General features: G+C 47.3%; 1 protein-coding gene across 2 annotated transcripts in view; it reads right to left on the reverse strand.

Annotated features, from left to right (window-relative positions):
• The window catches only part of LOC149363648 (cationic amino acid transporter 4-like), a 100,659-nt gene that overhangs the window by 62,882 nt on the left and 25,713 nt on the right, over positions 1-12,064 (reverse strand). The window contains exon 1 of one of the 2 annotated variants that reach the window (XM_089573623.1): positions 10,785-11,377. The exons of the other annotated variant lie outside the window; for it this stretch is intronic. The gene's annotated coding sequence lies outside the window, so the exon portion shown is untranslated. Of the gene's footprint in view, positions 1-10,784; positions 11,378-12,064 lie in introns of those variants that run through there. 2 annotated transcript variants of the gene reach the window in all.

Here is a 12,064-nt window from a genome sequence, read left to right on the forward strand (position 1 = left end):
TCTCTGACCTTCCTCATGCCTTACTTGACCGCGTCGAATTGAGCGATCTCGGCATAAGGCCTCATTCCAACATAACTCCCTTTCTTCGCCCGCACATGAAAATTCCAGACGGTGCACAGGTCAAGAAAGGGGAACGAGTCAGGAGGTTGAACTTGCGCAGCATATTCTTCCTGCGTTAAAGTGCAGTGTTGTCTGAACTGGGCCCTCGTTGAACGCGGCGGTTCTCGTGTTCATCCATCATGCGGGTTTTCCACACGCTAAACAGTCCTATGAACACGAAGAGCTCGCACGGAATTCCGGAGGTTTTCATCGCAGACATAAATGTTATAATGGAATGTATGATGTCAGTCAATGGGTTTTTTAAGAGACTGCATAAGTATGGGCCGGAAGAACACAGCATCACGACAAAAATATCATTTTATTGCTCAATATTTTTCTCGTTGCTCGCACAAGTAGAAATGCACTGACCACGGCACAAGCGTCCCTTTGGAGCGATGGTGCATCTTAACATGTAAGGTCCATGTCTGAAGCATGAAAAAGGTTTTTGTGGCCGACTGAAACTACAGTCAAGCCCACTTATAACGAACCTGACGGTCACGCGGGTTCCGTTCGTTATATCTGATGTTCGTAGCAAGTGGATTCTTCGTACAACAGCCAAAAGTAATAAGGTCGCTAAAAGTGGCGTTTATTTTTTATAAAACTGCGTTACGCGTGCCTACTTGTGCAATGCAGAGCCTGTCGCGGCTCTATCCAGGCTATCTACGGTGGTAATGAGAAGGCAAGATAACCGCTGGTTCTTAAGGGTAACGGAGTGGATTCCAAGAGAAGGCAAGCGTAGCAGAGGGTGGCAGAAAATTAGATGGGCGGATAAGATGAAGAAAATTGCAGGAATACGGGGGCCACAACTGGCGAAGGACAGGGTTAATTGGAGAGACATGGGAGAGGTCTTTGCCCTGCAGTGGGCGTAGTCAGGCTGGTGATGTTGATGATAACTAATCATGGATGAAGTGTTCATGGCAACTGGTGGCAGGTCGGCCACATAAATGAGATTCTTGGCTCGCACTTGGTGTTCAACGTCTTCGTCAGAACAGGCGCTTCTGCGATTTTGTGGTCTGCAGGAACGTAGTTATCCGAAAGAAACATCTAGTCGGTTATGGATCACTTGATACACTGGTATCAAGAAAGTCAAGGTAAGGCTGTAGATGTATAGGTAGAGGAAGTAATGACCGATCACAGCATTTGTCACCTGCCTTGTGGAGAGGCCGTACAGTTAAGTAAAAGCGAAGAGTGAGAAAACCGAATGAATCAGCACGAAAATTTCTCGCGAGCATGTCCAGAAAATACAGGCGAGCATTTAGTCCCCTATTAATCACAGCTGCCAAAAAGGCGTTTTTTGTAGTTTTGAAAATAAATGCCTGAAACAAGTTGGTGGAAAAATGCTGCATGACAGATTAACCACTCTTTTTCACTCTATCAAGGGCGCAAAAAATTCTGTTGACGCAAAGGTTGCCTTTGATAGCGCCCCAGGAAAAGTCACAAACATTCTATGTAGTGCAAGTATATCTTCTTCCTCGCACACTGCTGCCCTTGCAAGAATGTTGCAGCTCAACGTCACAACGAAGATGTTGCCAATTTGTGTCCGCGCAAAAACGAAGCGTTCTCAACCCATCCAAGCGTGTTTCTTTATCATACTCTTTTTATCAGAATAAAAGAGGTTGACGTCATAATAATAAGCCAATGTCGTGATTTCTTACTGTACTGTAGTGAGAAGCCATGATTAGCTCTGTTTTTGAAGATACATAGGGGCTCCGGATATATAACGTGAGTCACAAAGGCGGTGTCGAATAAGTGATTTAAATAAAATATGTTTGGTAAGTTGTGGATGTTAGGGAGAGCCAGTGCTCTCATGAGGCTCTCGTTGGGCGGCGGATGGGTGGTGGAGGGATTCTCGCACATTTTCTCACCTTGTTGTAAAGGACGGAGGGGGGTTCCCGGCTATGGAAAGGCTATGTCTGTATGTAGGTGCCGATAGATGCCAGTTTCGTTCCTCAGTAGTGCGCGGGAACATAGAGGGCGGGTGCGGCGGCAACTTTGGGGCCCCGTAAGTACACTGCGTACGAGAAAGTCCCAACTGACTCAAGCTTCAAGTGAGACTTACTACTCGCGCGACGGGGTCTCCCAAACTGCTCAAGCAGGAAGGTCTTGTAATGCAAAATCCACCGGCTTTTCGCCTTACAGTTCATAAGTTGGATTTTAGCGTATACATAGCTGATTTTCATTAATTTCGACTTCATTTCATTTTGCGGCTCTTGCCGTAAATTCGTCTTTTTGCTGCGGACAATAAATAAAATCTGTTAAGTGAGAACATTTCGCATTAAACAATTTTTTCATGTTTAAGTAACGTAGTAAACACGACAATAGGGAGACGGGAGACGACACGAGCTCTGAATAACAAATGGTTATTTTATTCTGGGAAAAGCATATAAAGGTAGCAGAACACAGGGAACAACCCCCAAAAACAGAACAACAAATCTTAAAACTTAAAAACCATTCTGTGCATGCACACCACAGTCGAGTCATGACGTCTTTTTCAACGAAATTCAAGACTATATTCCCTGGCAGAGGGCACTCCCCTATCTCCTGGACTTCACACAATTGCCAAGAAAGCCTGACTCCTTATCAACGAAATTGATGGATGGTGAAACAACACACTCATCTGCTTCTTTCCTGATCACATAGACCTCGAACAACTCCCTACAAAGGCAAACAGTGTTATTAAACAGGACACTTGTCTTATCGACTGGGGGAAGCAATCGTTGCACTCGCTGCAATGCACAGCCAAGTTGTACGACACCGCTACTTTTTTCACCCACCTGCGATGCTTGAACAAATGCTCATTGCTTACCCACTTAGAAAGACAAGTCTCCTGTTTAATCGGCTTGATCGAATTTGAAGGGAGATGGTGGAGGCCTTTATGATCAGGAAGGAAGCAGATGAGCGTGTTGCTCACCATCCATCAGTTTCGTTGATAAGGGGTGAGGCTTTCTTGGCAACTGTGTGAGGTCCATGAGATAAGGGAGTGCCGTCTACCATGGAATATAGTCTTCAAATTTCGTTGAAAAAGATGTCATGGCTCGTTTATGATGTGCATGCACAGTATGGATTTTCAGTTTTGATTTTTGTTCTGTTTCTTGGATTGTTCACTGTGTCCTGCGCCTTCATATACTTTTCCGAGAATGTAATAACCAGTTGCTAGTCAGCGTCTGTGTCGTCTCCAGTCTTCCTTTTGTCCTGTTTACTGCGCTGCTTAAGCACGAACCCTTACCAACTAGCCCAGTTTTATGTTATCGCAAAAAAATCTTTGCATTTATTCTTTTGTATACCGATGTGCAAGAAAAAAGAAAACGCATAACAAGGTTGACTGAAACCAATTTGCGTTCGATTTTTTTTTTTGCGGAACCCGTTCGAACCCGTTTGAACCGGTTCGAGACGGTCCGAACCGGTTCGAACCGGAACGGAATGGCCCTCTGGAGCCAAACCCGGAACTGAACCCGAAAGGCGTGAACCCGAACCCGAACCGAACCCGAAAAAATGCCGGTTCGACACCCTGGTTTTAACGAAGAAACTGATTCTGGAAAGATTTCAAATCCCTGCTAGATATAATGGTAGGGTCATTTCGTGCGTAGACAGAAGGATGGATTTTCATAAACAAGAAACAAAAATGGACGTCGCGTAGTTCTACGGTGCGCCTAGGCACTCCTGTCTGGTGCTGTACCTTTTTTCTGCTCTCACGCGGTGGAATGTTTTACTTGAGGACATTGTAGCTGATTTTTTGTTGCGAACGGAGCTTCGGTTGATCGAAAAAATAATTGGGCAGAAATGTGTTCTTTTTTTTAGAATACGGCTCAAATTCCTACGGTGCGACTTTTCAACCTTAACACGCCAACCACACTTTTTGTTGTTCTGTAAAAAGAACCACGCCTATAATTTTAGACCGGATCAGTACGACTTCCCGTGATTTTCTCACCTTGAGCAAAAACTACATGAAGAAACAGAACTCGACCCGAAGCACGTTCGCTACACTCGCGTCGAAAATGAATGGACCGAACGCGCACTGTGGTCGTCGATTTCAAGGAAGAAAGTAAGAACGGGGGGGGGGGGGGGGGGGCATTCGGTGGAGCGGGCATCGATGAATTTAATAAACGTACCGAGTGACACTAATCCGAAGAACACTTCGATTCCACGGACCCAAAAACGGCTTTCTTCTCAGATGACACGCTCATGTAAGATGAGAAAAAACAAGTGTGCATACCATGACGGCGTACGGCGATATGTTTTCTTCGCTTTTGCTGCACCCTTCTCTCGAAAGGCACACGCAAGAGGTGCTATGAGCAATGCTCTTCAAAGGACACCGAGGTACACTCCAAATCCAATTTTTGCTCTTATTAAAATTCAATTTCGCGGTGTTCTTTGATTCTCTGAGCATTCGTGCGCGTGGATCGGTCAGTGCCATTTCCTGGCGGCTACTGACCGCGCCATCCAGGCGTCGTGGCCCCGTGAAACGCTTAGCAGACTTGAAGCCAGCGAGGGCTTCTTTTGCGCGAGGCCTAAGTAGCGTTGTCATTAAGAATCCATCGGGAACGCAGCAGAGGCAGGCGAGAAGGAGAGGCGACAAAGAAGTGGAGTTTTCAAAAGAGGGAGACGACGGGGGCAGCGTGCAGGGTAGCGGTTAAGAGGGGCCGCAGCTAGCGGACGAGACGGTCGAAGAGAGCAAGGCACAAGCCCGGGGCTGCGCCCCGACCGGAGAGCCTGTGGCTTCGCCCTCGTTCGAGATCGCCCTCCGTCAACGCGTCCCCACGCCTAGCAGCTCAGAGAGGATGACCAGGAGAAGATGAGAGAAGCGCAGGCGCAAGGAAGCCCCAGCCTGGCCCGTGCCACACCACGCCAGCTGGCCCGCACTCTAAAAATTCAGGGGGCATTTTAACGATCGAAAGTGCTCGAGGCGAAAGCCTTGCCACGCAACTTTGGCGCCACAGCCATAGGCACAAACGAGGCGGCTATGGGGCAACTTAGATTGGCTAGTCATGACTAATTATTCATGACCCATGACTAACTAGTCATGATTGGTTATTGACTAACGGGTCATGATCGCTTAATGACTAACTAGCCATGACTGATCAGGTGACGACTGGTTAATGACTAGTCATGACTAATTAGTCGATGACTGACTAGTCATGATTGGTTAATGACTAACTAGTCATGACTCTAGTCATGAGTGGTTAATGACTAACTAGTCATGACTCTAGTCATGAGTGGTTAATGACTAACTAGTGATCACTAACCAGTCATAGCTAGTGATGACTGTTTAATGACTAACTAGTCATGAATAACCAATCATGACTGGTTAAGGACCAGTTAGTCCTGACTAGTGCCTAGTAATGACTAGTTAAGACTTTCACTTCAGATGTAACGGACGGACAGAGTCATGGTCGCGAGTTGAGCGCTTAAAGGCTGTCGCCTTATTATTTATACGCCTAGATGGGAGTAAAACCTTTCGGTCCTCTGGCGCTCTCCCTTCTATAAAAGGTAGTCCGCTGGAGAACAACTTACTCACTTTTTACTTCTTTCTGTTCAGAGTGCAGCGACGACAATCCCAACAACAGCAGTCTCCTTAACGACAGCCAGTCAGATGACTGAAATATATCTAAAATCAATATCAGAGCCTCTGCTTAAATTTTTTTCTGCCCAGTGTGGCTCCAGGTTCATTATAGAAAAAAATGGTTAGCCGCAGATCTGTTGACGACTGTTCGGCGCCAGAATACGCATAAATTGTCGTGAAATTCGGAGTTGGAAACGGAATAATTTTTCCCTCAAGCCGACTCAAACTGGTTAAGTTAGGAAGGCATCGATAGCATTATGAATTTTGTGATCGCCGAATGGAAATGGATTTCGGTACAGTATATGCCCCCACAGATCCGAAGAAACGGGCGTCATCGCAGTTCAATTGAAAATGGCCTGCGCTGGCAATTCGTAAATTATACTTTTTCTTCCTTACAGCACCTAACCAAAAGCTACGTAAAAATCGAAAGTCACTTTTGTTATTGAACGGTGGTAATTAATCGATATAAGGCAGTTCTTAATTCTCCTTAATGTTCCTTTCACGCGAATGAGCAAAAGTGCAATGAAAAGGTGGTCATGCACCTATCTATTGGAAGAACATAGCAAAGAAGAGAATTATGCATGTTGGGAAAAAGAAAAGCCATATTTGGCTGTACAACCAACATCGGTCCAGTCTTCGTTAACGTTCTTGCCAGTGCCGGTTTAATAGTGCCTAAGTACTGGCATGCAGCCAAGGTCGGCAGCATATGTGCTCGGAAACTACTACGCACGCATATTCTGTTTTAGACCTTCCGACTTCCTCTTGAACTGTGCAAGCTGCTCGGGTTGTAAAATGATATGCAACTTAACAGTCAGCGTAGATCAAAGTACCTTGGACGTAAGAAGGTCGCGAAAGCGAATGTCGGTATTGTGGCTGTGTTTAGTGCAGTAAGCTTAACCTTTTTAATTGCAATGGCGGCCTATGTTGCCACAACGTATAACCAAATTACTGACCATGTAGCAGAAGTGAAGCTATGAAATAATACCTACTATTGCAGCCATATCAGCGATGACCTTCAAGCGATACGTGAATATTATTTTACAGCTTCACATATGCTATAAGATCAGTAATTTGTTCGTCCTTTCTGTCTGTGACCGTTCGGATATTAAGCGTTAAAAGTACACTGACAGACTTTTCGGTCTCTCTTTAGAGCTCTCGTCAAAATTTATAATGAGACAGTTGGGAATACCCCTGGTGAATCCACATTCTCAAGACATAATAATAAAACAAACGGCATTTCGGTCGTGTTGGCTTCTGTGTATAATTACGCTTAACGTCCACATAAACACAGCCATGTGACAACTAAGGAAAGCTGCATATCTTTCTCAAATTCTCTAAGTTGGAGAAAAATCCGCCCGTGATAGTGAACGCTATACATTTAAACGCACACTTCCGTCGCCTCAGCAAGAAGACGTCAAGCAAACTAAGTTAACTAGAGAGGCCAACAGATAACAGGGCGAAGTTGAGTTAATTTAAAATTCGAAGTGGGAGCAACTTTTCAATGCAATGATTTTTTAATTTCATTGAATACTATTTCTTGTGTCCGTTGGTTTAAGCAGCGGCCCATTCCATTTAGCTAAGCCTACATGCTGAAGCCAACCCCAGCAGAAACCTGCAATCACAACTCTAACTACGTCGGAAATAGCATCATGAAACGCTTTACGAGAAAGGAATTGCAGTCGGCCATATTGCACACACTTTTCACAGAAGGAAATGCCTTTACGCGGACAAAGACCGAACTCCAGTTTCCTGAACAGTCCGAAAAATGTACGAAATTATCTTTACTGTCCTTTTATATCCGTGTGCATGAACGCGGCACACACTACACTTTATGGGTAGCAGCTGTTTCAGAACGGAGAAAGGGATGGTCGCGGATAACGTATTACCTGAGTATTTGTACCAAAGTTGACGATTCTCTTGCAGTAGACGTCCCGTAACGGTCAAATATTGCGGAATAGTGCCCCGTGATTATTCAAAGGAAAACTGACGTCGGCCTACATCGATACATTACCGTGTTCTACACTCCGAACAGAAAAGAGTAAAAAGGGAGGACAGCTTGCGCTCTTTTTATTCACATATAGGCGTATTTGTGTTGACGTCGGCGTTGCCGGCAAGATCTTGGTTTGGTGACGTCAAAGTAATTCGGGCAAGTTCAACTTGACGTCGCTCGATATGGGTGGAAATGCCGAACGGCTCCTCGGACAACATTCAAAATAATATTAAATTATATTCCGCTCAACGCCTGCAACTGAGCCTTGCTAGAAGGCATCTCCTTACGTCCATATAAAAGAAATAATATATGATTGCGTTCGCAATTTTTCATCTGTACCCCTTTGATGCAGAATTGAGAAAAACTCTCGCAGCCGGATGTAAAATTCAGCTACTTTACTTCTTCTATGGAGAATTGAGGTGCGTGCGACAAAATATTCGCCCCATAAGCAACACCTTCAAAAAGCGGAAGAAGATGCACTGCTTCATACAGTTCACATATAACGCAATTTAAATATGCTACAAATAGCGTCCGGACTACTTTCGAGGGCTCAGAACCTTTCAGATGGATACAGTTTGCATAGAATACAATTTATTTATTCTACACATTTACAGAATTCAAACTCTCCATCCAACGCTTAGAGCAGACTCAGTGGAATCAAAGCGAACCTGGTGATAAAAACAAGTTGACGTTCACAAATGCGCGCCGTCCTGATGACTGCGAGAAAAAATAAAAGTTTTTCCCTGTTGTATAATAAGGACGATGCTCCACTTCAGAGCAGAATATTAAAAGCACGTACAAGAAACAACGCGAATAAAGAAAAGTAGCCATTTGCCTCTTCAAAAATCCATTGCAACCTGCAAAGTGTCGTCCCTTGCTTCGCCAGGAGCTCCAGATACGATCCAATTTATTATCACTACGCTTAGCCCGGCGTGTCGCGTCCGACACCTTCGAGTTGACGTAATCTGATCCCGCGGGACACCTCTTCCAGAAACACCACTTTTAAATCTGTCAGCGCACTAGGGATCATCATCATCATCACAACCAGCGCAAAATAAATCTCCGAGCCACAGAGCCCGGTGCGGCACTGGCGATGCCAGGGCACGGAGCACGGAGGAGGAGAATAAATACCAACGCACTGTCTGCTGAACGAGTTCCAGCTCGGTGCTTCAAGCAGCCCTGTCTCGGCGCCATTACGAATAAAGCAAAAAAAACTTCTGGCAGGAGACCAAGGCACATTCGCACTTCTAGCCCCCTACAGAAAGTGTCCAGGAAGCAACATCGCAGCAGCAAATCTGTGCCCTCTAGTGAGGAAGGAGGGAAGTGAGGGCGAGGGGGCGGAAGGGGTATAGCCATTGTAAACAGCCAATTTTAACCGAACCTGGCAGGGCATGGCAGGGTGTATGGGGATGGGAACTCGAAACCGAAAAAAAGTCCAGAAAGGGCCCGAGTCGCGTCTCCGAAATAGAACTCGACCACGTCTCCTCGTCTTTTGTCCGCTCAAGCAGCCCCGGCAGTCTAGACGCGGCGACGAGAGACGGCGAGCCCAGGGCGGAGTAAAAGTCGCGACGACACCAAAATAGGCGGCGCCCCGCGAGCCGGCGAACAAGACACGACGCAAGACAGCCAAGCGGTGTTCCTCACAAAGCGATGTCGCCCTTAGCCGCCATGGCTGCATCATCAAAGGTTGAGCAAAGTCGATGCGCGCGACCCGGTCACTGGAGCAAGTTTTTACTATAACGGTTAGACGGTCGGGGACATCGCGACCTCGAAAACCTATCTTCCCAGAGGAAGTAGGTCGGCCTGCACAATATGCGGCGGCAGTCGGCAGACCGTCGCGCTCCGGTTTCGAACCACTTAGACAGAGGGAGAGGGGAATGCGTTTGAGCTCTTTAAAAAATTTACCTGTGTAATCGTGAATAACACAAAGCGAAATGCAAACAAAATGAACCATCCGACCGTGCTCTGTTTTCATACGCTGACTATCACTCGCCATCGTCGCGTGGTTAAAAAGAATCCATACTGTTCTAATTAATGTACGTCCCTCTCCTTCATTTCGTCAGCTATGTTGCACACATGAAATTAATTAATTAATTAATTAGAAGTGCTCATTACCTCAAGCCATCGCCATCATTTCCTTTAACGTTGACAGCTATAAGCTTACATGCCGTGTACGTTCCTGCCGAATAATACTTTTGCGGTACGAGTGAAGTCACAAAGAAAAAAAAAAAGCAACGCATGCCATCTCTTTTCTATTCTTCACGTTAACTAAACCTGAATTGCGACATCGGCGGAAGAGCAGCCGTTGAGACATTTTCACTTAAGTCCCTAAACTATGATTCGAACTAATGATCAATTTCCTCTTGGCGGTTTGTCAGCGTGCTCATAAATTATTCTTCATTTCCTTCCTTCTGGTGTATCGGCTAACTAAACCGGCAAATAGATTGAAGACCACGTGTCCTGTCGCTGTGTAAACCACCAAATCTTATCGAGGGGGAGAGTTGAGAAATGTGACGCAGAGAGTGATTTGCGCATCTTTCGCGTTCGCCACACCAGTAGAGGAGAAGGAATAACATAACCAGAACCCATACATGTCTAGCGCCAGAGCGACCTTTCACTCTTTCCATGGTCGCCTTTCTCCGTCCTTGCTCCTCATAACTCGGGATCACCCTCGTATCAAATCGCTTCGCTTTCCTTCGCAAACAGAATTACACTTCTCTCATTCGGGAAAGGGAAGTGCTGCCGCAAACCCCTGTTTACGGTAAGCACCCGCTACTCTTCGGCATCGTCGGCGCTTACATTATTAATGACAGTTTAGCGAAGTACAAACACACCTCTCAGCAATGACAAGGATTGTTGAAAGTTACAAACGCTCCTCATTACAAAGTTACAAACGCTCACTCGCCCCGCTGCAACAACTGCGCTTCACATTGCTCAACCGTGACGTAATCGAGCGTCACCCCAGTGTAGAACACAGTTCTTTTTCACGCCCGAAGGCTGGCGCGCGTCCTGCGGGCTTTCTTGCGCAACGACGCCCAGTGAACGACGTTAACTAACCGCAGCGCTGACCAGAAACAAACACAAAGCAAGAAAAAGAGACGCGCAGAAGCCAGAGAATAACTAAACTATACTCACGCCTTCCACCTTTTCCTTCTCCTCCGCCGCCTCCTTCCAAAAACAACGAGAACGATCCGTTCCGCCGGTGCTTGCTTCTTCTCGTTGACGGCGGCGTCGTTTTGTTCGTCGGTCCTAGCTGCCGCTTTCCGGCGTCCACGCAACCACAACAACACTGACGCGTGCGTCCCAGCAGTGTTTGCTGAGCCGGAGTAGACAGTGGAATGGAAGGCTCGAGCGAATGCAGTTTCGTTGCCCAATGCTTCAGTAGAACCTGCAACTCCACCACCGGCGCCGTCTTCTTCGTCTTGCAGGAACTCCGACGACGCGGCGACCCTCACGGAAGGACAACAACAACAACAGAGGAGACGGCGGCGGCAGCGGCGACAACAACAAACCACGGCAGGCTTCTCAGCAAAGCCGCGGGAGGGTGGCAGCGAGAGCCAAGCGGCCGGCAAACGGGCGCGCGCGAACTGTGGCGGCGGCGACGGCGTGGAGGGGGAGGAGTCTACGCCACTACTCGTCGGCGCCGAATCCGTGACACTGCTTCGGTGGCCCGCCGCCGGCGGCCGAGTTCGCGCAAAATACTCCCTGGCCCACACCACCAACCGGTTTCGGCAACAACACCGTCGCCGCGGTTTCGCCGAGACGAAGAAGCGACGATGGTAATTCGGTTCGGGATTTGGACGAGGACCGGAGGCAGTGCACGCTGACGGGGAGACGCGAGCGATAGTCACAAACCTCCTGGCGCGATAGAAGCCAGAGTCGGAACAACGGGAACCCCGCAACCCCACGCGCGCGCGCGCCCGAGCTCGAACCCGCTACCGGCGCCGGCGTGATGCTGCTGCTCGGCTTACACGCACAAAACGCACGCACTCAGTACAGTATCGCCCAGTGAGGAGCGAACGCGGGCATGTTCCTGTCTCTCTCCCTCTCCCTTCTAGAAGCCCTCGTTCTCCTGCGGCGTCCTCCTCTAATTTTGGGGTCGGTTCCCAGCCCGCGCCGTGAGGGGAAGAGGAGGGGGAGATCAGCATCACATCACAAGCAGAGCAAGAGCGAAAACGATAAATAGAAATGGATAGGAGGGGTTGCGGAAGAGAACGGCTCCCGCGCTTTCTTTTTCGTTGTTTCGTTTTCTTACTATCTTTTACTTGTATTCTGCCGAGAGAACAAGCAGCGAATTCGTTCGCTGGGAAGGACCACTGTTATTGATTTCTTCTTTTTCCTTTTCGCTTTTATTATTTTGTCTGGCGCGGTTCCCATCGACAGCGTAAATAAAATATTTGCATTCCGTTCACAGG

Source organism: Amblyomma mixtum, chromosome 2 (genome assembly GCF_055824585.1).
Source record: "Amblyomma mixtum isolate Tamu chromosome 2, ASM5582458v1, whole genome shotgun sequence".
Classification (NCBI taxonomy): Eukaryota; Metazoa; Arthropoda; class Arachnida; order Ixodida; family Ixodidae; genus Amblyomma; species Amblyomma mixtum.